This window comes from Pleurodeles waltl, chromosome 5, assembly GCF_031143425.1.
Source record: "Pleurodeles waltl isolate 20211129_DDA chromosome 5, aPleWal1.hap1.20221129, whole genome shotgun sequence".
Taxonomy (NCBI): domain Eukaryota; kingdom Metazoa; phylum Chordata; class Amphibia; order Caudata; family Salamandridae; genus Pleurodeles; species Pleurodeles waltl.
Window position 1 is genome coordinate 1,761,172,789 of NC_090444.1, and position 27,643 is coordinate 1,761,200,431.

General features: G+C 46.6%; 1 protein-coding gene across 1 annotated transcript in view; it reads left to right on the forward strand.

Moving 5' to 3' along the window:
* The window catches only part of PINX1 (PIN2 (TERF1) interacting telomerase inhibitor 1), a 456,732-nt gene that overhangs the window by 354,742 nt on the left and 74,347 nt on the right, over positions 1 to 27,643 (forward strand). The gene's annotated exons all lie outside the window — the stretch shown is intronic.

Consider the following 27,643-nt stretch of genomic DNA (forward strand, 5'->3'; position numbering starts at 1 on the left):
GCTAGGTGGATAGTAAAATGTATTGACTTGTTATGCTAACATAAAAAAACAACTTACTGTCACTCCCCGAGCACACTTTACCAGGAAGAAAGGAAGCACTAAGGCTTTCCTTGGCAATATATCCATAGCTGATATTTGTAAGGAAGCTACATGGTCTCCACCACATTCATTTACAAAACACTATTATGTAGATATACTTGCATGCCAGCAAGCCAATGTAGGACAAGCAGTACCAAGAAAACCTTTTCCAGTCAACTGAAACTCCCAGAGGCTAGCCACCGCTTTCATGGAGGGACTGCTTTACAGTCTATGCAGAGCACGTGTATCTATAGCCACATCTGTTATCGAGCGGAAAATGTTACTTGCCCAGTAAGCATCTGTTTGTGGCATGTAGTGCTGTAGATTCACAAGCACCCGTCCTCCTCCCCACATGCCTCTGGCCGTTTTTGTTACTTTTTACTTGTATATAGTTGTACATATATTTATTTACATTTGCATGCACATCTTTTTTATACTTCCTCTATACTCCTTTTCTCATCCGCCTATGGGAAAACAATCAAACAAAGGAGTTGATGCCCATGCGTTGTATCACCGGGAAGGAGTCCCCACTTGATCCCGTGGCTCGAAAATGCTTCTTTGAAGAAAAACAACTTGCAACACTCCGTATCCAACACTAGATGACAGGAGTATGCAGAGCATGTGAATCTACAGCACTGCATGCCACGAACAGATGCTTCCTGGGTAAGTAACATTTTTCTTAAAGCTGATGTGTGAGTGATTAGTCATGCAGCATTGGGGTGAATTATTAGTATCATTACCTTGGTGCCCAGGCATTGGGGTGACTTACTACTAACATTTCCTTGGTGCCAGGAGCATTGCAGTTATGGCGGTCACATATTAGCCATGTAGAGGCATTCCAAATTGATAGTTTGTTTTATATCACTGCTGGAAACCCTACCTAATGCCCAATGTGATAACTGTTTGTAATCTTGCATGGGGTAGCCATGTAATCTTGTCTGATGTGGTTACTATAACAACACTAATATTATAGGCTCATGTGATTTGCTTGGAAACCTAAGTAGCGCTTATTACAGAAAAGGTTGGAAACGCCTGAATTAGATGATTCAATATTTGCATTGACCAACGTTTTAGATGGTCATACTATAATCAAAAATTACCCCAAAAGTGTTTAATCTATATTTAGGGGTATTGACTATGCTTACTATTTTCATATTCTGGTAGGGGGTAGTACTTTCTTTAGTATTGCTTATAGACATAACAAAAGTTTTGTTTTCATTTCATTCCCGCTGAGGCAATGATTGTTAATCCAAGGCTGAATCTTCTAGAAGAATTCACCTACTATTATAAGGTTCTGCTTTGAGTCTGTCTGCAGGTGGAAAGGTATCTGACTTTCATCAGCATGATTATGGAAACAGACTCCCAAAGGTAGCAACAACTGATGGATGTGCTGGAAATAAATGTAAACAGAACTTCTGACATGTGAGCCCTGTGGAAGCCATAATTCACAGGAACTGTGGGGACTACATGTATTCTAGCCTCCCATTGCTCAGATATTAACTGAACCACTATCCTGTTTGCACATCACCACATTACAAATCCTATTTAATTGGGTAGAGTGGTCAGGAGTGACGATGCAGCTGTCAAATCCAGGAGCATTAAGAGAAATTGCCATCTTTGAGTGTGTTAAAATGGATGCATACATCCAGGGCTGCTTTTCCCATTGACTTCTTGGACACCACCATGTCTGTTATTTTGCTACGATTATATTAGTTTTAGGATATTCTTGCTACATTGTTTGAGAATTTTCAACTGTAAGGGGCTGTTTAAGATGGTTTACCGACTGTGAAGCATTCAGCAACGGTACACAGAGTTCACAGAATACAGGGGGCAGTTTATTGGAAACCAGGGCAATAGTTACCACATGGGGAACCAAGCTTAACTGGCCATAAGCCTTAAACCTTAACAGTCCAAACTGATAGAAGTCCATGATAAAATACCCAAAGACTCCTCCATGCACAAATGAATATCCATGCAGCACAACCCCTCCCCCCCCCCCCCCCCCCCCCCCCCCAGTATCTCTTACATGATGTCTCCACGTGGAAATACCATGCCCATTTTAGAAAGTTCAGAGTCACTCCTGTTCCAAATGGTTTATTTATAAAATTCATGAAGATATGTGCCAGATCTTCGCTGCACCCTTTAGTTACACTTAAAGAGCCTACACCTTTGGGACACACAGTAAGAATTGCATTATTTATAATCCCTTTTCCTCCTCCTCAGCAATCTCATAAAAGGATAGGACAGAGCATCAGGGGTAGAGTATCCTCTTTCAAAGTCTCTACCCTATCTGATGGTCCACTAACAAGATTGATATTTCTGGAAGCTGCTGCTGAGTGCTTGATGTTTTCAGATTTATCTGATAAATATTTCTGAATGATTAGACACCAGTTGTGTGGTATGTCAAGGGGGCCTAAACGAGCAGCGGAGGTCGTTTTTGTTTTGTGGTCCTTAATATCTCCTTTGCCAGATTTTTGGCCTCATGAATTATTTGTCGTATTGAAGATGGTAAATAGAATGCAATAATATTAGTAATAGTAGGGTGAATGAGTTCTACTAATCTTACGGTGAACTAAGTGGGTTTCTATGAGGGTGCACCACTTGATAGGCAAAAGTTGCCCTCAGCCATGGAGTTGATGAAGAGTGAGTCATGTGTGGGTATAAATTATTTTGATGCAATTTAGGACTGAGGCATTCAAATGATTTGGCATTCTTCTGTGAAACACTCCGACAAGATCACCCGAGCCTGTACTTCGTACCCGAGGCTTACAGTCTTTCTCAAACACAGCATTAAGGACCATTCTTGTGCCCAAGGAATTTGGGATCAACACAGCTGCCCAGGACTGGAACTCTGGCAGGACAGCGTTTTCAGTCCAGGATAAGTCAGTATTTGATATGAATGAAGAGACAGAAGTGTGAAGATACTTGGGCCATGTTTAATGGAGTGTACTTTGATTTAATGTTTTTCCTTGTGCTGTTTGTAGTTTGATTTTCTTCCTTGAGTGTGTATTTCATCTCCATTTTTTCTCAGTTTAAGAATACTTTTTCTAGATATCAGTTTTGTAATTGCAGCAAATCTAGATAGTCTGTCAATTAAGTTTGTTTCTCTTATTTTAATTTACTTGATTATTCTTCAAAGTGATCATAATGATCTATTGAAGGGTTTATTCATCAGTATTAGAATTCAATAAAAATTTAAATCACAAAAAAGGCAGAGCAGTTCCTTAAGTACTCTGAATCTTTTATAGCATAATTGTAGACATGTAGAATTTCATGCATTTGAAAGGTTAGTCTAGCATTATTTCTAATGACTGTCACTACCGGACTCTTCTAAAGAGTAATAAGCTCTTCTGCAAAATACCATCTCATATGACACACAGGGGACCCGCCCCCCAAACCTAAATGTGGTACCCCATGTCCTGTTGACTTTTTGTCCAGTTTGGCTGCCAATCAAATTCTGATATGTTCCATTTTGTTATAGACTTATGGTATGTTATGGAGATATATATGACATTTTGTCTGACACCAAAAAAGGTAACCAAATTGCACCAAAGCCAATAACATCTTAGGCTTTTAACTGTTTTCTGTAGATTTTAAGGTTTTGATACATCATGCTAAAATGTTTACAATGCTTCCTGTAGCCACTGCGTTGAAGTAAGCACCTGTCACCGTTCCAGGAACACGAGAGTTGGTGGTTAATAAGTTGTTAAAATGTGGGAACTAATTGATTCCACGTTTTAGCTCTTAGACAAAGAAGGCCAAGCAAGCTTTGTTCTGTGACTGTCTCTGGTAAGTGTTCTAAAAGTGGTGAATTTGGGTCATCTTAAATCCCCATACCTTGTTGTTAGAAATTGGGTTTCTAGTTGGCAGTCAGTTTGAACTCTGTCCAAGTAGGGGCCCTCACTCTAGTCAGGATAAGGGAGATACATGCTCAGATAACCCCTGCTCACCCCCTTGGTAGCTTGGCATGAGCAGTCAGGCTTATCTCCGGAGCAATGTGTAAAGCATTTGCACATTACACACAGTAATAAATGAAAACACTACAAAAGGACACCACACAAGTTTTGGAGAAAAAAACCAATATTTATCTATATTAGATGAAACCAAATACGATAAAAATCTACCATACAATAATAGATTATCAATTCTGCAAGATTTACTCAAAAATACAGTTCCTTGAAGTCAATAGCTCCACCTGGGGATATCACTGCGTCGTGATCAACAAAACCAACAGTTCAGGCCGGCCACGGAGTCACAGGCAAGCTACGGTGTCTGGAAGACCCGCAAACAGTACCTTGGATTTGCAGGGCCTCGTGATCCTTGCAGTGAGCTCCGGAGAGCGGCATTGAGGTGTCTGTTCCGGAGTCAGTGCCTGGGTCGTCAAGCCCTCGAAATCACACGCGTTGTGGATTGAACTCCAGGCTGATGAAGTCAGGAGCGCTGGTGTGGATGGTGTCGGGGTTGCAGTGCGAAGCGGGACGGTGCGACGTGCAGTGCCCAGAGGTCACAGTGCAGGCAGCGGATCGGTGATGGTCGTCCAGCGGCGTCGGTGAGACCAGGGCTGCGGTGTAAAGCAGGGTGGTGTGACGTGCGGTGTCCACAGGTCACGGTGCAGGCAGTGGTGTCGTTGTTGCTGAAGCGCTGTCGTCAGTAGGCCCAAGCCAGTGGTGGTGGACGAGATGGTGCTTTGTGACCCTCACGAGCGGTGTCCACAGGCCACGGTGCAGGCAGAGATGCCTGGTGACGACACTGGAGTCGATGGTACTGTTGCCGGTGGACCGGGGCTGCGGTGCGGGACAGGACTGTGCTTTGTACTCCTCACAAGTGGTGTCCACAGGCCACGGTGCAGGAAGCGGCAGAAGTGTAAGCAGGAGCGGCGGCATTGGGGATACCTACGCTGCGGTGTGAGCGGGCGATGCTGGAGTGCGGGGGCCCACAGGTCGTGGTGTGTGCTACGGCTCAGTGAAGTCATCCGATGATGGCGTCGGTAAGACAAGGGTCGCGGTGTGAAGCGGGCAGTGCGGCTTCTTGCGGCGTTGGCAGGTCATGGTGCAGGCCAGCGGCTTCGCTGGCGGTGGCGCAGTAGTTTCTCCTCTTGAACAGCACAAAACACACAGTTCCCAGTGCTGCAGGTAGAGAAACTGAAGTCTTTGGTGTCCCTGAGACTTCCAACAGGAGGCAAGCTCTACTGCAAGCCCTTGGAGAACTTTCTCAAGCAGGGCACACAGCAAAGTTCACCCTGTGCCCTCTTTTCAGGCAGAAGCAGCAACTGCAGGCCAGTCCAGCAAAGCAACACAGCAAAGGGACAGTACTCCTCCTCCAGATCTTCAGCTCTTCTCATTGGCATAGGTTCAAGCAAAGTCTCAAGTGTTTGCAAGATCCTTCCTTGGCCAGGCCAGGCCCCATACACACACCAGAGGGTTGGAGACTGCATTGTGTGAGGGTAGGCACAGTCCTTTCAGGTGCAAGCGGCCACTCCTCCCTCTACTCTAGCTTAGATAAAGGGCTCATAAAGATAAGCAGGCTACACCCCAGCTCCCTTTGTGTCACTTTCTAGAGGAGAGGTGTGAACAGCCCAACTGTCAAACTGACCCAGACGGGGAATCCACAAACAGGCAGTCACAGAATGGTTTAAGCAGGAAAATGCCTACCTTCTAAAAGTGGCATTTTCAAACTCACAATCTAAAAACCAACTTCACTAAAATATTTTTAAATTGTGAGTTCAGAGAACCCAAACTCCATATGTCTATCTGCCCTCAAAGGGAATCTGCACTTTAAAGTTATTTAAAGGCAGCCCCCATGTTAACCTATGAGGGAGATAATCCTGGCAACAGTGAAACCCGAATTTGGCAGTATTTCACTGTTAGAACATGTAAAACACACCAGTACATGTCCTTTCTTTCTTTGCAATACACTGCACCCTGCCCATGGGGCTACCTAGGGCATATCTTAGGGGTGCCTTACATGTACCATAAGGGAAGGTTTGGGCCTAGCAAGTGAGTACACTTGCCATGTCGAATTGGCAGTTTAAAACTGCACACACACACACACACACACACACACACACACACACACACTGCAGTGGCATGTCTGAACCATGTTTACTGGGTTACTTATGTGGGTGGCACAATCAATGCTGCAGGCCCACTAGTAGCATTTGATTTACAGGCCCTAGGCACCTCTGGTGCACTTTACTAGGGACTTGCCAGTAAATCAAATATGCCAATCATGGATAAACCAATCAACAGTACAGTTTACCAAGGAAGCACTTGCACTTTAGCACTGATAAGTAGTGGTAAAGTGCGCAGAGACAATAAACCATCAAAAACAGACACGAAAAAATAGGAGGAAAAAGACAAAAAGTTTGGGTATAACCCAGCAAAAAGGGCTGTTTCCAACACTTATTATCAAAGGAGGTTTGCTGTCCCATCCTCCCTGTAGAGAATTTAATTGTTGTTTTTTGTCATTATCTATGTCAAAAGCTAATTTGATCTGTACATTTTTGGCCCTGATCATCTAGCCCCTCATTTAATTTTCCCACTGATTTGAGTCTTTCACTTGAAAAATATTTTTTTCTTTTTCGGTTAACATGCAAAGCAAACAAAATTTCACGTTTGTCCATTTTTTACTCCACTATTCCGATGTCCCAAACTATTGAAATGTTTTGTAAATTCTTTTCTTCATATACAGTTTTAGAGAATAGAAATAAGAGCTTAGCTTGTACAATATAGCCTTTTTACAATACCTTTGCCTCTCCCCCGCGTATTGCCTTTTCCCCAGTCTAAAACTATCTAAAGCGGCTCTCAGCATGAGTGTGTAGTAAAGACATACAGATTAAGTTTTAAAATAATGAGATTTCAACAATTTAACTAATGTAGAGAATGATCAGTGCTCACACCTATTGTGCTAATTTCTGTGCAACACAAGAACAAATCTTATTTTTCTTATTTGAGGAAAGGGATTCCGACTCTGGGCAGTACATGAAATTGGTTTGTGTTGGTTTATTATTTTGGAAGGGGATCAAAGTGTGAGCACTAATGTCAAAGACACTATAATGACCTACAGCTCAAGAGTACGTTGAGTCTGCTTTTTAAGAATAGCAGACACCCATATCTGTCCTCTTTATTTTCATTACCAATGTCATCAGGCCGGCGACTGGTGATCACATAGACTTTTTGCCTGAATGTAGATCTTTTAGACATTATATTTAACAGACCCGGTTTCAGCCAAGCACTGCCTGTAAGAGTTAGTTTGTGGTTTGTAGCTGCTCGAATTAGTTTCTTTACTTAAAGAAAGTATTACATTTTCATTGGTTTGAGGCACCATCAACAATGAAGTAGACCAGCCTACACCATTGGCATGGACTACAAACTTGATTTAAATGTCATCATTGAATCCACCCCAAAGTGCATGAAGGTGTTTTTAGAACCTTTTGTTTAACTGCTCTCCGTGCACCTTATTTTATTTTATATTTGATAGCAGTGGAGTTGCTGGCTACGAGCTTAAATGCCCCTCAGTTTGCGTGAGCCCAACAACTAAAAAATAGATTAAAATGTATAAGAGTTCAACTGGCTTCTTCTTTATGAAATGTTATATCCTTGCTGTAGTGTTAAGTCATCAATTCATCATCCTTCATACAAGTAGGAGTCAGCATCCTCATCACCACCAATTATTGTCAGGCATTCACCAGGGCATTTAACTCTTTATTACCTTGCAGGTTGTATATGTTGACACATTTTCTCCTGGGTATTTTACTATTGTGGCGACAAAGGCAAGTTGAATGGAATGTCCATTCAGAATGCTCCAGAAGGGTTTGCAGAGACTGTGAACCTATAACCAACTAAAGATCTAAAAGATCTAAAGAACTAAAGACGTATAAATGATCCTTGTGGATAACCATTTTATATATTTCTCTTATGAAAATTAAGGAGCAGTGTTCATTTATTAGAGGCTGGTGGCTTCCAGAAGCTGACTCCCCTAATTGGTTCATTTGTTTTCAGAAACCTTCACAGTGTAGCGTCACAACCCTGAAACAGTGGGGAAAAGTTGTGACCGAATCTCAAATCATAATCCTCCTCTCTTAGGAGTTCTAATGTGCTGGCACATTAGAACTACAAGCAGCAGCAAACACTCTGTCCTTAGGGGTTAATGGGATTTAGGAAGAGAGAGAGACAGAGAGAGAGAGCATTATAGCGGATATCTTTCTGTACACACTGGACTCATGGTTGGATCAGGGTGAAACTCCCTCGCTCTAGTTCTTCATGAATTAGAAGGTCTGACAACACACACAGGAATTAAGTTAAATTGCATCATACTGTCTCTGCAACACAGTAAGGACCCCTCTCCACAGCTGTATTTGCTCTGAATGTTCTTACTTGATGCGCTAGGGCAGCGGTTCTCGCCCTGTGGTCCGTAGATTCCTGGGGGTATGCTTGGGCCCATTCAGGGGTCTGTGGCCCCAAATGACTAGTTACCATAATTTTCTGTTATTAAAAGTAGGCATTTTGAGATAAATAACTATATAAAGATGGATCCTCCTTCAAGGGTAGACTTCTTTGAATAACAATGATACTTAATAGAAGTCTACTGTATTGCCTCCCCAATGTATTTAATATATGTATGAATAAAATCAATAAAGATATGTGTTAATCATTTTAAAAACATGTTAGTCAGAATCCGATTGCTAGTTTAGGACGGAGCAAATGTGAATGTGCACAGTCAGGGTCCTCACTCAAACGGGAGTCTACCTGAGCTAGTCATCAGCTCCTGACTAAAAACAATTTTGAGTTCCGTGTGACTTTATATATAGAAATCATATGCTTTCACACACTTAAAGGGCCAGTGTTTTACGTTCCAGTCATCTATGCATGTATACATTGGTATACTGCCCAAAAGGCCTTTCCAATCCCCTCCATGACTTTACGTGGTCAGGCACCTACAGACTCCAAGCACCTACAGTTATTGTTCTGGAAAGGGGACCAGCCAGTAGTCTCATCAAAGCCGAAATACTTCCCCAGGCAGAGCACCACTTCCAAGTAAGCAGCATGTACTCTGGCGTAATGCATGTCTGTTCTTACAGTTTTTGTGCAATCTCTGTCTTTGTCACTTTCTGACAATCAGATCCTGCATGATCTCCAGCTTTGTCCACACCAAGGTCTATTGAGTCTGTCCAAGGCCAGTGTCAATCCAGTTACTACTTCTGTCCCACTTTTTCTGCGTAGAGCTCTGGTTTCACATGGTTACCAATTGTTTTGTGAATATAACTGGGTATTATACCTTTGAGTAGGCGCACTCATATTCAAATATGAAGTTGTAAAGGAAAGTGGACGTGTGGAGTTTATGTAGTGCATACTGGTTTGTGTATTTTTTGTGGGTTACTGCTGAGGTTCAAATGGTAGAAATGTCTTGTTAGTGGCTTCCATTTGTTGTTCATTAGGGTCTACTGAAGCCGAAAGTTTAAAAACCACTACTCTGGGGGAAAAAGCTATTAAGGACCACAGGGTGGACCGGGAACGCCAGGAGAGGACCAGCTAGAAGACAAGAGGATGTAGGATGTTTAGAAATAACTTGTATAGTAGCAAAGCTCACACAAAATCACAGCTGGAAGATTACGTTATTTTCGGAATCGGGTCAGTAACTAAAGAAGAAGGTAAAAGACACACATGGAAGTGGAGGAACACAACAAAAGTGGAGAAACCGGATCGGCGAATAAACTTCAATGCCAGTGGGAACCATCCCACTAAGAAAGTTGCGAGGCAACGCGGTTCTATCTCTAGTGCTTATTATGCCACCTGTAAAGTATCACTCTCTATTCTGCCCTTCTGGTTGACTTTGAGTCAGAATATACCCAGAAGGCCCACCCCCAACTCCTCAGACCCTCTTAGATTAAGCTTGTATATGTGAGCTGACAACACCCTCCTCGGTGTACTCTCGTCTTGATTACTTGTAATCTCACTAACTCTTTTGGCTGGATTCTGACATCTGGAGGGAGGAGGACTGGGATGTATAGGCAAGTACCAGTTGCCAGAGTGACAAATACACCTACTCCCTGTAAACGATCCATTTCCACCTAGGATACGCTTCATTGATATGTACTGACAGCTGAGCAGACGTACTGGGGTGCAAAGTCTTTAGACCGACCAAACTTTGCTGCACATATGTTTTGTTTTTTTCAAGCTATGTGCTTTTTTGTTGAGCAAAACAGATAATTCATTTTCCAGACTATGTCCCATCAGACACAGTGTGTTTCTGGACTCGAAGGATGAAAGTAAAATTGTACTGAAATTAGTGACAGTTTGGAGCAAATGTCTGACGTGCTCCGATGGATTATGTCAGGCTATGAGGTGTCAGGACTTAACATTGTGGTTTCTTCATTTCCTGCTAGCTACATGACTGAATTCTCATGCCCTTTGTATGTTTTACTCTTCTCAGATTTGCCTTTAGTCAAGCACAGCATCAGGCTGGTTTATGAAATGTGTTTTTAATCGGTATTGCATTAATTGGTATGTGCTATGTTGCATTAGACAGATTCTAAGCAGGTAACAAAAAATGTAATGTACATGTTTTTCATCCGCCTGAATTTTCCAGGCAGTTCAAACCTGTAGATTAACGCTCGGAAGGTTATTTGAGAAAAGTGGCTTTGGAAACCTTTGAACAGGAAAGGCAAGCGACTGCGGGGGTATGATGGAGTAACTGACGAGGAACAATTATAACCCCAGTGTGTTTCTCAGAATCTGTGCCCAGTTCCCAATTAGAAGGGCATGTTACTCGGCCCGCGTCAAGCTGCTATGAGAGGCAAGTGGTGAATTCATTTGAAGATCTGCAGTAACTGCTTTATCATTGTCACTCATGTTCCTTGGTAGCGCTGCATTCCCCTCGTGGGCTGAAAGGGGGTGGATTTGCCCTGAATAACTACATTAGATAAATGGTCTTTCTGTTCCTCAAAGGAATTTGGACCATTTCTCAAGCTTTTGTGCAGCTTTAGAAGAGTGGCACGCCTCGGTTAAAAGCTCCCTACACCCAGGAGCCTCCAAGAGGCTCACGGTAGCCCGGTCATGCTAGCAATGTGTTCCTTAACGATAACCCGGGAGTGATCTCTGCTGAGGCTAGACCTACTGCTGCTGTTGAATTTGCCGGGGTTGATTGACCAAGAAAGATAACCGATATGGATCCTCCCTCTGTAGCACACAGTGGGCAGCGGGAAAGGGTTTTCTAACACGTGCTTGCTTGTTGGAGCAGTCCGCTTACACCGTCCAGGACTGGTGTTAGTTGTTTACTGCCACTGCCTTCCTTGCATACCTGCTGCATTTAGGCTCTTCTGCATGTCTGTGCTGTGTGCTGTGGGACCAGAACTCCAGCCCGTAAGGCTTATAGTCTTACATTGATCCTCGTCTGTCGATTATTTTAGGACTATGTTTGTCACTATACCCCGCTATTCCCAATAGGAATGTGGTTTTCAAATACTCTTTGGTGGCTGTCTTTCCACGTTACCACCAGTAGCTCGCTAGTAACATGGATGAGTGGAGGCATAATGAGTATTGCAAGTTTTCATTATTTACCAGCAAGAATGGAAAGCCCAGTGTGGAAAACCTGATCCTATTTATTTTGTGTTTGAGATTGTGCCTGTTTGAAAGAAGGTCATTTGACGTGCAGGTTGACAGAAGGCCAGTGCTTGGTTTCTTTGTGGGTAAAACTCATGGATGTTTATAGATATGTACACTAGCCGTAGCCCTCAAAAGGTCTTACTGATGCTTCGTTGGGTCTGCTGGCACCATTCTGGTGACTTGCTGGTCAGGATAGCAGCTTAAAGACATGAACCTCCCTAAATGGCTGCAGGGGTTCTGCACTTATTTCGGAGACTTATTTACTAATGGTGAATTCTTAACTCTCAAAGAGTCCCATGGCTTTTTTTTTTTTTTAGATCTAGGAGGTCGGCGAAGGCAGCATACGAATATTTCCCAAATATTCTTCAAGAAACCAGCACTTTAACTAGTGTAGTCGACCGGGTGGTTGACCTACCCCCACTCTGTATGGGTTGTTTTGTACAGATATTGGCGAAATTACACTGACAGCAGGAGAGGTGGCCGTCTATGTCAAAAAGGTATGAGCAATGCCAGATTTAGACTTTAAAAAGTAAACATACTACACTTTACTTACGTGACCCCTGAGGTGTTACACATAATACAGCCCACTAGCAGTCGTGATTACCCCACTATTGGGGCTGATGAGACCCGTTTCTTCACTCACTCTGGGAGTACCCGAGACAATTGAGTTTTTGGTCCTAAATAGAACGATTAATTCATTGTCGGCTCATAATCTCCCTCAGTGCAAATCCTGTTTATTTCTGGTGTCAAAGGAGCATGATTAAGAAAACGTAATCGCAGTGTCTTGGCTCTTGTGAAACGCCACGTAACTAGTTGCATGTCGCAACAAGGGAGGATGTACTGTTATATGACGTCATGGTCGGAGGTTGAGACCACGGCCATGAAGGAACCCAAGAGGGATGAAATTCTGGAGGGAGTTTAGCCGATTGTGGAATTTTTGTTAACTGTCTACTGTATTTTCATGACAAAATGTCAGCAGAGGGCGGGCACCTTACTGACAACCTGTTGCCAGCATGTAACTATTAACTAGTTCTGCACAGTTTGTTGGTCCAACATAATATAATTATCCATTACTGAATCCATATGCCGCATGCCATGTGCTCATTTCTTTGTGCAACTTTTTATTTTATTCTGTTTCTCTTGGATAATGAATGAAAGCAAATGAGTAAATGCATGTACAGTTACATTATCTGACTGGCAACAGCTGCAGCAGATGCCATTGGTTTGTCATTCAGTGGAAAACTTGCTTATTTTCTCAGGTGATGAAGTGCTGCTGCAATGCAGAACAGGCGTGGTAATGACCAAATAAAATTCTATGCTATTAGTAAAAGCTAGACTCCAAACCACCTCCTAGACCAGACCCCAAAATTCTGACTAGTGTTATCACTACATCAGAGGGCAAACCGTTTACACTTATCAGCTCACAGATGTGACCAGTAATGTCCACAGACTTCCTTACGACTGTAACGCTGAAGAAAAGCGTGGATGAAGGTGTTTCACTACCACTACTGGACCCACATCACTACCAACTCAAGGATCTTGTTTATGGTTCAAGATGGCTGTGCTCTACAAAGCTCTACGGTTTAATCAGCAGCCATCACCAAGGCCACCTCAGCCTCAGTTGGTTACTAAATAGATCTGGAGGAAGGGAAGAGGCTCCTCCTCTTAGACAGTCCATCTCACCATCAAAATAGGGACATAACAAATGCTTCCTGCTACTATTTCATCTTTCAGGAAAAAAGAAGTAGGTCTTTACTTAACCCCGGCCTTAGACAATTTCAACCAGTTCCTTGATCTCCAGAAGTTAGAAATGCTGACACAGACCCTTGTGCTGGTAGCTGCCCAGTCAAATAACCTGTTCTCTGTGAAACTGCTGGACACATACATTCATGTCTCCATCTAGCAGGCTGACATGGTTTCTCAGGATTACCTTAGGGAACCAGCATTATCAGTACAAAATCCTGCCATTTGGCCTGAACTCGGTCCTCTAAGTCTTTACTCAGTGGCTCTGTAATGAGTACAAGCCCTTCTGCAGTTCAAGATTTTATGCTCATGCCACCAGCTACATTCTGTTGAGGGTGACTTCAGAGACTCATTGGGGACAGCTTGGGCATATTGGGCATATATAAATGGACTCTTGTAATATTTGGTTTCTGATAGAGACTCCTAATTACAGATTCTTCACCTTAGAATATTCCCTAGGTATCAGACTCAGTCTGGAATATCTTGAGCAGTACCTCAGTGAGCTGATAGGTGGCATTGATTGGATCCGTGTCAACATCGTCGGGGTGCCTATATATGTGACACCCTGGCACGCTGACATTGAATCCGGAGAGCTACCTCGGTCATTTTTTAACCAAAGTTTTCGGCTTTTGTTGTGGGCTATTTTCCAGCAGTTGCTCCAATGTGTTAGTGATATGTCCCATGCAAAACCTTCAGGGTTTAAACCTTGGGAGGAATGTCACAAACAGATGTCCGTGTCTGAGCCCCACTTGGTTTGTCTCTGTTACCTGGGGACAGTCACGACCCAAAGGCCTGTGCCCAGTTCAACTCGATGCACCCCCAAAGTGATTTGTTAGTGAGTGATAATGCTTCTAACAGTGTGGCAGAAGAAGGCCCAGTGCCGTTCCTGGTCCTTTTCCTGAAGTAGATCTCGGGGCCATTCTCCAAACCTCTCCCACGGATGATTGTCTTCCCACTAAGTCTTTTTTCTCCAGGTCTGGTAAGCTCAAGAAGTACAAGAACAAATTGTCGAAGTGTTCTATGACTTCTGTAGGAAAGTACCATCTTGCCTGGCATGTTACCCCCATTTTTCACTGTATATATGTTGTTTTAGTTGTATGTGTCACTGGGACCCTGCTAGTCAGGGCCCCAGTGCTCATAAGTGTGCCTGAATGTGTTACCTGTGTTATGACTAACTGTCTCACTGAGGCTCTGCTAATCAGAACCTCAGTGGTTATGCTCTCTCATTTCTTTCAAATTGTCACTAACAGGCTAGTGACCAATTTTACCAATTTACATTGGCTTACTGGAACACCCTTATAATTCCCTAGTATATGGTACTGAGGTACCCAGGGTATTGGGGTTCCAGGAGATATCCCTATGGGCTGCAGCATTTCTTTTGCCACCCATAGGGAGCTCTGACAATTCTTACACAGGCCTGCCACTGCAGCCTGAGTGAAATAACGTCCACGTTATTTCACAGCCATTTTACACTGCACTTAAGTAACTTATTAGTCACCTATATGTCTAACCTTTACCTGGTAAAGGTTGGGTGCTAAGTTACTTAGTGTGAGGGCACCCTGGCACTAGCCAAGGTGCCCCCACATTGTTCAGGGCCAATTCCCCGGACTTTGTGAGTGCGGGGACACCATTACACGTGTGCACTCCATATAGGTCACTACCTATATGTAGCTTCACAATGGTAACTCCGAATATGGCCATGTAATATGTCTATGATCATGGAATTGCCCCCTCTATGCCATCCTGGCATAGTTGACACAATCTCATGATCCCAGTGGTCTGTAGCACAGACCCTGGTACTGCCAAACTGCCTTTCCCGGGGTTTCACTGCAGCTGCTGCTGCTGCCAACCCCTCAGACAGGCTTCTGCCCTCCTGGGGTCCAGCCAGGCCTGGCCCAGGATGGCAGAACAAAGGACTTCCTCTGAGAGAGGGTGTTACACCCTCTCCCTTTGGAAAAGTGAAGGCAGGGGAGGAGTAGCCTCCCCCAGCCTCTGGAAATGCTTTCATGGGCACACATGGTGCCCATTTCTGCATAAGCCAGTCTACACCGGTTCAGGGACCCCTTAGCCCTGCTCTGGTGCGAAACTGGACAAAGGGAAGGGGAGTGACCACTCCCCTGACCTGTACCTCCCCTGGGAGGTGCCCTGAGCTCCTCCAGTGTGCTCCAGACCTCTGCCATCTTGGAAACAGAGGTGCTGCTGGCACACTGGACTGCTCTGAGTGGCCAGTGCCATCAGGTGACGTCAGAGACTCCTTCTGATAGGCTCCTTCAGGTGTTGCTAGCCTATCCCCTCTCCTAGGTAGCCAAACCCTCTTTTCTGGCTATTTAGGGTCTCTGTCTCTTGGGATTCCTTAGATAACGAATGCAAGAGCTCATCCGAGTTCCTCTGCATCTCTCTCTTCACCTTCTGCCAAGGAATCGACTGCTGACCGCGCTGGAAGCCTGCAAAACTGCAACATAGTAGCAAAGACGACTACTGCAACTCTGTAACGCTGATCCTGCCGCCTTCTCGACTGTTTTCCTGGTGGTGCATGCTGTGGGGGTAGTCTGCCTCCTCTCTGCACTAGAAGCTCCGAAGAAATCTCCTGTGGGTCGACGGAATCGTCCCCCTGCAACCGCAGGCACCAAAGAACTGCATCACCGGTACCTTGGGTCTCCTCTCAGCATGACGAGCGAGGTCCCTTGAATCCAGCAACTCTGTCCAAGTGACTCCCACAGTCCAGTGACTCTTCAGTCCAAGTTTGGTGGAGGTAAGTCCTTGCCTCCCCACGCCAGACTGCATTGCTGGGAACCGCAACTTTTGCTGCTACTCCGGCCTCCGTGCACTTCCGGCGGAAATCCTTTGTGCACAATCCAGCCTGGGTCCACGGCACTCTAACCTGCATTGCACGACCTTCTAAGTTGTTCTCCGGCGACGTGGGACTCCTTTGTGCGACTTCGGGTGAGCACCGTTTCACGAATCCTCGTAGTGCCTGTTTCTGGCACTTCTGCGGGTGCTGCCTGCTGCTGAGAGGGCTCCTTGTCTTGCTTGACGCCCCCTCTGTCCCCTGACGCAATTGGCGACATCCTGGTCCCTCCTGGGCCACAGCAGCATCCAAAAACACTATCCGCACGATTTGCAGCTAGCAAGGCTTGTTGGCGGTCTTTAGGCGGGAAAACACTTCTGCACGACTCTCCACGGCGTGAGGGATCCGTCCTCCAAAGGGGAAGTCTCTAGCCCTTGTCGTTCCTGCAGAAACCTAAGCTTCTACTGTCCAGTAGCAGCTTCTTTGCACCCATAGCTGGCATTTCCTGGGCATCTGCCCATCTCCGACTTGCTTGTGACTTTTGGACTTGGTCCCCTTGTTCCACAGGTACCTTCGACTGGAAATCCATTGTTGTTGCATTGTTGGTTTGTGTCTTTCCTGCAGAATTCCCCTATCACGACTTCTATGTCCTTTGGGGAACTTTAGTGCACTTTGCACTCACTTTTCAGGGTCTTGGGGTGGGCTATTTTTCTAACCCTTACTATTTTCTAATAGTCCCAGCGACCCTCTACAAGGTCACATAGGTTTGGGGTCCATTCGTGGTTCGCATTCCACTTTTGGAGTATATGGTTTGTGTTGCCCCTATCCCTATGTGTCTCCATTGCATCCTATTGTAACTATACATTGTTTGCACTGTTTTCTAATACTATTACTGCATATTTTGGTATTGTGTACATATATCTTGTGTATATTTGCTATCCTCATACTGAGGCTACTCACTGAGATACTTTTGGCATATTGCCATAAAAATAAAGTACCTTTATTTTTAGTATATCTGTGTATTGTGTTTCCTTATGATATTGTGCATATGACACTAGTGGTACTGTAGGAGCTTCACTCGTCTCCTAGTTCAGCCTAAGCTGCTCTGCTAAGCTACCATTATCTATCAGCCCATGCTGCTAGACACCCTATACACTAATAAGGGATAACTGGGCCTGGTGCAAGGTGCAAGTACCCCTAGGTACTCACTACAAGCCCACCCATGTCCCAATCCCCTTGACACCACTGGCGCTGCTGTACCCATACCCGTTTCTGACTCCTTCTCATACTCTCTCTTTCATCAGCGCCATTCTGGATACAGTGCAATTCTGTGCCTATCCCCTGGAGCAGAGAGTCCAGGGTATTCGGGCTATGATCCCGATGTTTTAGCCTCAATACTGGATTTGGGTGAAACTGACCCTGAAGCTTCTGGGTCTGATTGCCTCCTGCACCCTGCTGGTAAAGCACATCAGTTGACATATGCAGGCTCTGCAGTGGGATCTGAAATCCCAGTGGGCATAACATTAGGAGAATCTCTCTGACCTGGTCCAGATTTTGAAGGACAGTGCAAGAGATCTGCAGTGGTGGCTAATGGACTTCCAGTGGCATGACCCTCTCCTTTCACTACCCATAGCTGACAGTGGTGACCAATGTATCACTTCTGGGTTTGGACGGCCACCTGGAAGAGGTGGAAATCAGTGGACTCTGGTCTCCGGCGGAGGCTCAGCTCCACATCAATCTGCTTGAGTTGAGTCTATCCGCTTGGCATTGAAAGCCTTCCTTCCATCTATCAAGTGAAGCCTGGTTCACGTGTTCATGAACAACACCACCTCCATGTGGTATTTTGCAGCAGGCAGCTGCAGAGGGTCGTGATACCTGTGCCAGGGGCCTCTGTGCCTTTGTAACTTGGCTGGAGCGCCAGGACATCTTCCTGGCTGTACTGCACCTGGTAGGCTCCCTGAACGCTCTGGCTGAAGAACTCAGCTGTCGATGCCTTTGGGATCATGAACGGCGACTACATCCAGAGGTGGCTGAAGATCTCTTCCAAAGGTGGGGAGCACATTGGCTTGATTTGTTAGCCACTGCCAAGAATGTGCAATGTCGGCACTTCTGCACACTGGAGATTTGAAAGTAGCTCTTGCTTCTTGTGGAATTCGGGAGTACTGTATGTTTTTCCACCAATACAACTCCTGCCCCGAGTTCTCATAGATGAGGACCAACCTGGCCCAAGTCATCCTGGTGGCTCCAGATTGGGCTTGGAGAGTATGGTATCCCGAACTCCTGAGCATAAGCATCAGTCCTCCGGTCAGGCTGTCCCTTCAGTAGGCTCTCCAGTCACAGCAACAGCAAAGGGTCCTGCACCTGAACCTGTGCAATCTCCATCTTCATGCGTGGAGATTGAGTGCCGACAGTTGAGGGCTTTTGACCTTACTTTCAAGGTCTGTGATTTCGTCTTGGCTGCCAGGCATCCCTACTAAGACTGCATGTCTGAACATTGGGACAAGTTTGTGGCTTGGTGTTTCCTATGCCATGTGGGTCCCCTTTCTGCATCTCTGTTGGAGGTGTTGCTGTTTGTTTTATCCTCAGCCCGGCATGGCCTTGCCCTGGTCACTGTTAAAGGTTACGTGTAATCTATTTGGGTTTTTCTGCGGTTGCTGGATCCCTCCTTGTACAAATCAGCAGTTGTGACTTGTTTTCTGAAAGGTGTGCAACATCTGTTGCCTCCTACCCCTTACGTGATGCCCCAATGGACCTCAGTCTAGTCCTAACATTTCTCATTCTCCTTTTGGGCCCCTACACAGCGTTCTCCGCAGCTCTTGATCATCAAGGTGGTTTTTCTAGTAGCCATTACATCAGCTAGGATGGCCGGCAAGCTTCAAACTCTGTCTATTCACCTTCCATACACCAGTTTTTCCCCTGATAAACTGTCCTTCAGACGCGTGCCTTTTTCCTGCTGAAGGTGGTCATCCTCTTTCAGGTTGGTCAGAGCATCACGGTTCCTACATTTTTCACTCCACCTCATCCTCCTAAAGAGGAAGAGAGACTCCATCGCCTGGACTTAAAGAGACCTCTCTCTTTCTACACTGATTGCTCTAAAGACCATCAGGTGGACAATCAGCTGTTCAACGGGTTCACTGGAGTGAAGAAGGCTGTGCAGGCTGGAAGGCAAGGCTGTGCAGAAACGGACCATTTCTTGATGGACTGTGCTCTGCATTAAGACCTGCTACGCATTAGCTTAGAAGCAGCCTCCTGAGGACTTGGTGGTCCTTTCAACCAGGGCTAAGGCCTATAGTACTGTGTTGGCACATGGGATACCTGTCCTCAACAGCTGCCAAGGCTCTATGTGGGCATCACTCCACATGTTCAGGAAGCACTGCTACTTGGACAGTCAGGTGTGTCGAGATGGGAATTTCACCTGCTTGGTCCTTCTGGACTTTTTGGTTTAAGACAGTTTGCAGACCCTCTTTCTGTAATGCCTTTTCTGATAACTACCAGAACTAACTTCCACCAATTCATGACCAGTGTCGCCAATTGGATGAGGAATAACTGCCTCAAGTTCAACACAAATCAGAAGTCTTGATTTATGGCAGCAACAACTCCCCCTGGAATGCCTTCCAGTGGGCCGCAGAACTTGGGCCCACTTCAACACCAGCTGAGCCTACCAGGAATCTTGGTACCATCCTGGAAAGCAAACTCAACATGAGGTTCCCAGTCAACGCAGTGTCATCCTTCTGGTTCTTCATCCTGTGCATGTTACGTAAGATTTTCAAGTTGCTTCTCCATAACACTGCACCATCATCCAGGCCCTCGTCACACAGTCGACTGGACTACATAAACACCCTCTACGTGTGAATCAATGCACATCTAGTTCAAAGAATACAGACCATCCACAGCACTGCAGCGACTCATCCTGGATCTCCCTCGTCGCACCCACATCACCCCACCGCAAAAAAACTCCATTAGCTCCTGGGTCACAAGAGATGCCAATTCAAGCTCCTTACCCATAAGTTCAAGGCCCTGCACGACTCCAGACCCGCCTACATCAATCACCTCTGGAGATTCCACAAGCCCTCCAGACAACTGAGCTCTGCCTCCCTCATGCTGGCCCATACCCCCCCCCCCACATGCAACTCATTAGAGCAGGACAACGCTCCTGCTCCTACCTCACAGCCAATGCCTGAAACAGCCTCCCCCTGCACCTCAGTACCTCCCCTACTCTATTGGAGTTCCCTAGAACCCTAAAAACATGGCTCTTCGACTGAGACCCTGGACGCTGCCAGGGCCTGCATACCCTCTCGGGTGAAAAGTCGCATTCTACAAGTCAACTGATTGACAAGAACCAAGAACAAGAGACAAGAACCACCATGAACTCCATCCACTCCGGCGCACCATCGGACCCATGCCCCCACCACATCTTCAACAAAGCAGACGCCATCATCGCCCCCTATCTCCAGAGCATCATCAACAGCTCGCTTGCCACGGCCACCTTCCCCGAAAGTTGGAAACACGCAGAAGTCAACGTGCTCCTGAAGAAACCTACAGCGGACCCCAACGACCTGAAGAACTTCCACCCCATCTCGCTCCTCCCCTTCCTGGCCAAGGTCATCGAGAAGGCCGTCAACAAGCAACTAACCAACTTCCTCAAAGACTACAACTTGCTCGACCCCTCCCAGTCTGGCTTTAGGGCCAACCACAGCACAGAAACCGCCCTCATCGCAGTCACAGATGACATCAGAACCCTGATGGACAACGGAGAAACAACCGCCCTCATCCTCCTTGACCTCTCGGCCGCCTTCGACACCGTCTGCCACCGCACCCTAATAACCCGCCTCCACTCCACTGGTATCCAAGAGCAGGCCCTGAACTGGATCATCTCGTTCCTCTCGGACCGTACACAGAGAGTCTACCTCCCGCCCTTCCGCTCAGAACCCACCAAGATAATCTGCGGCGTCCCACAGGGCTCCTCACTCAGCCCCACTCTCTTCAACATCTACATGAGCCCCCTCGCCAACATCGCTCGCAAACACAACATCAACATCATCTCCTACGCCGACGACACCCAGCTGATACTCTCCCTCACCAAAGACCCAGCCACCGCCAAAGCCAACCTGCAGGATGGAATGAAAGACGTCGCACAATGGATGAAGCTCAGCCGCCTGAAACTGAACTCAGACAAAACAGAGGTCCGCATCCTCGGAAACTCCCCGTCCGCTTGGAACGACTCTTGGTGGCCCGCGGCCCTGGGCACCTCACCTACCCCCTCAGACCACGCACGCAACCTCGGATTCATCCTGGACCCCCTTCTCACCATGACCAAGCAAGTCAACGCCGTCTCATCCTCTTGCTTCCACACCCTTCACATGCTCCAGAAGATCTTCCGCTGGATCCCCGCCGATACCAGAAAGACTGTCACCCACGCCCTCGTCACAAGCTGCCTGGACTACGGGAACACCCTATACGCAGGAACCACCGCAAAACTTCAGAAACATCTTCAGCGCATACAAAACACCTCTGCACGCCTCATCCTTGACGTACCCCGCCACAGCCACATATCCGCCCACCTGAGACACCTGCACTGGCTCCCCGTCAACAAGAGGACCACCTTCAGGCTCCTCACCCATGCACACAAAGCCCTCCACAACAAGGGCCCTGAATACCTCAACAGTCGCCTCGCCTTCTACACGCCCACCCGTCAACTTCGCTCTACCAACCTCGCTCTTGCTGCCGTCCCTCGCATCCGCAGAGCCACCGCCGGAGGTAAATCCTTCTCCTACCTGGCAGCCAAGACATGGAACTCCCTTCCTGTCCACCTCAGGACTACCCAGGACCACCTCGCCTTCAGGAAGCGCCTCAAGACCTGGCTCTTCGAGCAGCAGTACCCCCCACCCCCAGCGCCTTGAGGCCCTCACGGGTGAGTAGCGCGCTCTATAAATGCCTTGATTGATTGATTTGTAGAGACTCTTATCTAACTGCAGATTCCTCACCAACTCTCCCATCTTCCCTACTCTGCAAACTACACTTTTCACCTAAAAGATCCCATTACTCACTGCACACTTTTTCAACATTGGCTCTTACATGGTTCTGATTTTTGGAGTGGAAATAGTCACGAGAGAAACTGTCAGTGCACTAGTGTGGGGCATATAGGGGCACCATGACGTCGCTTCTGACGTGCTCAATGTGGTGTCCCTCGACACCACCATTTGGTGCGCAGAGGTTCCGCTCACGATTTTCGGAATCTAGTCTGACGCCTCGGGAATCTGCAGTTAGTCTCTAACAGAAAAAGTGGTGCAGAAGTTAAGTAACTACTTCTTCCTGTCAATGATAGGGGTAGGCTAGGACCCATGTGGGACATAGTGCACGCATGGCAACCATTACTATCTGCATGTGTATGTGCTCCCTCCCCTGCAGCAACCCGTCTGTACCCTAGTTTTCTTGAATTGTCAACCAAGCCTTCTATGGGCTTAGGAGGTAGAAAAGGGAAAGCTGCAGCACTCTAACTCCTGAACCCTAATGAGATATATCACAATTTTATGTGATTAGTTTATGGACCACTGTAAAGAAATGGCTCCCTGTTGTAGTTACCCCCCACTTTTTGCCTGATACTGATGCTGACTTGACTGAGAAGTGTGCTGGGACCCTGCTAACCAGGCTCCAGCACCAGTGTTCTTTCACCTAAAATGTACCATTGTCTCCACAATTGGCACATCCCTGGCACCCAGGTAAGTCCCTTGTAACTGGTACCCCTGGTACCAAGGGCCCTGATGCCAGGGAAGGTCCCTAAGGGCTGCAGCATGTCTTATGCCACCCTAGGGACCCCTCACTCAGCACAGACACACTGCTTGCCAGCTTGTGTGTGCTGGTGATGAGAAAATGACTAAGTCGACATGGCACTCCCCTCAGGGTGCCATGCCAACCTCACACTGCCTGTGGCATAGGTAAGTCACCCCTCTAGCAGGCCTTACAGCCCTAAGGCAGGGTGCACTATACCACAGGGTGAGGGCATAGGTGCATGAGCACTATGCCCCTACAGCGTCTAAGCAACACCTTAGACATTGTAAGTGCAGGGTAGCCATAAGAATATATGGTCTGGGAGTCTGTCAAAAATGAACTCCACAGCTCCATAATGGCTACACTGAATACTGGGAAGTTTGGTACCAAACTTCTCAGAATAATAAACCCACACTGATGCCAGTGTTGGATTTATTAAAAAAAATGCACACAGATGGCATCTTAGAGATGCCCCCTGTATTTTACCCAATTGTTCAGTGCAGGACTGACTCGTCTTTGCCAGCCTGCTGCTGAGAGACGAGTTTCTGACCCCATGCAGTGAGAGCCTTTGTGCTCTCTGAAGACAGAAACAAAGCCTGCTCTGGGTAAAGGTGCTTCACACCTCCCCCCTGCAGGAACTGTAACACCTAGCAGTGAGCTTCAAAGGCTCACGCTTCGTGTTACAATGCCCCAGGGCACTCCAGCTAGTGGAGATGCCCGCTTCCTGGACACAGCCCCCACTTTTGGCGGCAAGTCCAGGAGAGATAATGAGAAAAACAAGGAGGAGTCACTGGCCAGTCAGGACAGCTCCTAAGGTGTCCTGAGCTGAGGTGACTCTGACTTTTAGAAATCCTCCATCTTGCAGATGGAGGATTCCCCCAATAGGATTAGGGATGTGCCCCCCTCCCCTCAGGGAAGAGGCACAAAGAGGGTGTAGCCACCCTCAAGGACAGTAGCCATTGGCTACTGCCCTCCCAGACCTAAACACACCCCTAAATTCTGTATTTAGGGGCTCCCCTGAACCTAGGAACTCAGATTCCTGCAACCTAAGAAGAAGAGGACTGCTGAGCTGAAAAACCCTGCAGAGAAGACGGAGACACCAACTGCTTTGGCCCCAGCTCTACCGGCCCGTCTCCCTCCCTTCTAAAGACACTGCTCCAGCGACGCTTTCCCCAGGACCAGCGACCTCTGAATCCTCAGAGGACTGCCTTGCTCTAGAAGGACCAAGAAACTCCAGAGAACAGCGGCCCTGTTCACCAAAGACTGCAACTTTGTTTCCAAAGAAGCAACTTCAAGACAACTGCGTTTCCCGCCGGAAGCGTGAGACTTGCTACTCTGCACCCGACGCCCCCGGCTCGACTTGTGGAGAAACAACACTTCAGGGAGGACTCCCCGGCGACTACGAGACTGTGAGTAGCCAGAGTTGCCCCCCCTGACCCCCCACAGCGACGCCTGCAGAGGGAATCCCGAGGCTCCCCCTGACCTCGACTGCCTGACTCCCAGATCCCAACGCCTAGAAAAGACTCTGTACCCGCAGCCCCCAGGACCTGAAAGATCGGAACTTCAGTGCAGGAGTGACCCCCAGGAGGCCCTCTCCCTTGCCCAGGTGGTGGCTACCCCGAGGAGCCCCACCCCCTTGCCTGCCTGCATCGCTGAAGAGACCCCTTGGTCTCCCATTGATTTACATTGTAAACCTGACGCGTGTTTGCACACTGCACCCGGCCGCCCCCGTGCTGCTGAGGGTGTACTTTCTGTGCTAACTTGTGTCCCCCCCGGTGCCCTACAAAACCCCCCTGGTCTGCCCTCCGAAGACGCGGGTACTTACCTGCTGGCAGACTGGAACCGGGGCACCCCCTTCTCCATTGAAGCCTATGCGTTTTGGGCACCTCTTTGACCTCTGCACCTGACCGGCCTTGAGCTGCTGGTGTGGTAACTTTGGGGTTGCTCTGAACCCCCAACGGTGGGCTACCTTGGACCCAAACTTGAACCCCGTAGGTGGTTTACTTACCTACGAAAACTAACAAATACTTACCTCCCCCAGGAACTGTTGAAAATTGCACTGTCTAGTTTTAAAATAGCTATATGTGATTTATTTGAAAAGTATATATGCTATTGTGATTATTCAAAGTTCCTAAAGTACTTACCTGCAATACCTTTCATTTGAAGTATTACTTGTAAAATTTGAACCTGTGATTCTTAAAATAAACTAAGAAAATATATTTTTCTATACAAAAACCTATTGGCCTGGAATTGTCTTTGAGTGTGTGTTCCTCATTTATTGCTGGTGTGTGTACAACAAATGCTTAACACTACTCCTTTGATAAGCCTACTGCTCGACCACACTACCACAAAATAGAGCATTAGTATTATCTCTTTTTGCCACTATCTTACCTCTAAGGGGAACCCTTGGACTCTGTGCATACTATTCCTTACTTTGAAATAGTGCATACAGAGCCAACTTCCTACAACCACACAAAGCTCCCCACCGTCTTCCAGGACCACAATGTATGCAGCAGTGCTTTCATATATTGTGGAAGCACCCCCATTTTGCAGGTTGGTAATTGGGGGTTTGAAGAGGTTTGAGAGCCTTGGTATGTATATGCCTGGCTTGGCGGGATGAGGGGCAATGCTTAGCATAATTGTGCTTTAGCCAAATATGTCCCTCCTTGGTGCTTTGATCTCCACCCCTGACATGATGGTGCTGTTGGCATACAGTGGCCATCCTTGGTGTTTTGGTGTCCTTTCTTAGTAATATTGTAGAAATCCTTGGCATTAGAGTCCCCCCCCAATCCCTGTCATAATGATGGCCATCCTTTACGTAATGGTTGGTATCCCTGGAATAATAGTGACCATCTCTGGCATATTAAGTGCATCCTATTTATTTGGGTACATCCTCGGCATCATGTTTTCCAATTCGCGTTTACTGATGTCTGTCCTATTTAGGCTGATGCGCAGTAGCGCTTGGCTATAGGTTGTGAACGCTGCCTCTGATCGGAGTCTCCTGGCTGTGCTGCCTCTAACTGGACTCTCCACTCGGTGGACTGTGAATTCTGTCTCTGATGGGATTCTGTACTCTGTGAGCTGAATACTACCTAATACTACTTCCATCTTGACCCTTTGTGTGCTCAAAGTGATGCATCTGGCTACAGTCCGCCGTACTTACTGGGATGGGAGTGAATGATTTTATGGGTGTGTTTTAACATCCTTTAATCATCCTAATTCACATTTAAGCTGCTGGAGTATAATGACGTGGAAGTAATTTGCCATATAGTTTATCATAACTGTTTCTAAAAACTCTCACTGTCAGGCGTCATATAACAGTAAGTAAATGAAGTAAACAGCTGTGACCAAAACAATCTCAAAGGTTCCTGCCTTATCAGCTCAAATTAAGTGAATATTTCCTAAGTATATTCCATTCTCAGTACTTTTTGTCTTGGTCTCCCTCTTTTATTCACTTCCCGGATGCTTTTAGTGAGCTGAGGTTATAGTGCATTCTGCATCCCCTCTCCATGGTCCCCCTTTTATGAGAGATCAGTGATCTCTCAATTATGAATCCATCTCAGACTCCCCCTTAACTCTATTGTTCTCAACTAAATGCAAGTGCTGGCCACAGGTCTTCTTTTTAGCCCTCACAAAATGTGTTTTCTAGGGCTTTGTATCCCATAGGTTGTGAGTGTTGTCCTAGGCTGTGTTATTGTGACTGTTACCAGTGGTTCAGTGCAGGACAAAGACACTAAAAGCTGTCAAAGGCCCTGACTGCTCACATATTCATTCCCAGGATTCTCATTTTACCCTACAAAAATTAAGAGTTGCACTGAAGTCCATTACCTCCCTTTGATCGAAACTGTTGCCCATGGTTTGATGGACCCAACATATTGCATGCAATCTATAGCACTTTAGTGTATGCGCATTACCACGTGACCTACTCTCCAATGAGCACTTTTATCACATTGTAGGTGTTGTCCACTGCTCCTTTAACTCCCACAGATTGCAAGTATTACCTATGGCTCTTTTACCACTGAAACACTGTGAGAGTCTGCCTAGACCACATTAACACCCACAGATTGTGAGGGTTGCCCACAGATCCATTACAACCCTCAAATTAAGAGTGCTGGCCATTGCTCCTTTACCTCTCAGATTGCAAGTGTTTCCAATTCCTCCAATACCACCCAGAGACTGAGAGTCTTTCCTATGGCTCTTGTACCGCTCAGATTGCGAGTGTTTCCAATTCCTCTAATACCACCCAGAGACTGAGAGTCTTTCCTATGGCTCCTGTACCGCTCAGATTGCGAGTGTTTCCAATTCCTCCAATACCACCCAGAGACTGAGAGTCTTTCCTATGGCTCTTGTACCGCTCAGATTGCGAGTGTTTCCAATTCCTCTAATACCACCCAGAGACTGAGAGTCTTTCCTATGGCTCCTGTACCGCTCAGATTGCGAGTGTTTCCAATTCCTCTAATACCACCCAGAGACTGAGAGTCTTTCCTATGGCTCCTGTACCGCTCAGATTGCGAGTGTTTCCAATTCCTCTAATACCACCCAGAGATTGGGAGTCTTTCCTAGGCTCCTGCACTGCTCAGATTGCAAGAGCGGGCTGTAAATCCCTTACAGACCAACTCTCTTCATAGTGTTCTGGTGAAGGGCCCTTATCACATGGTGTGCA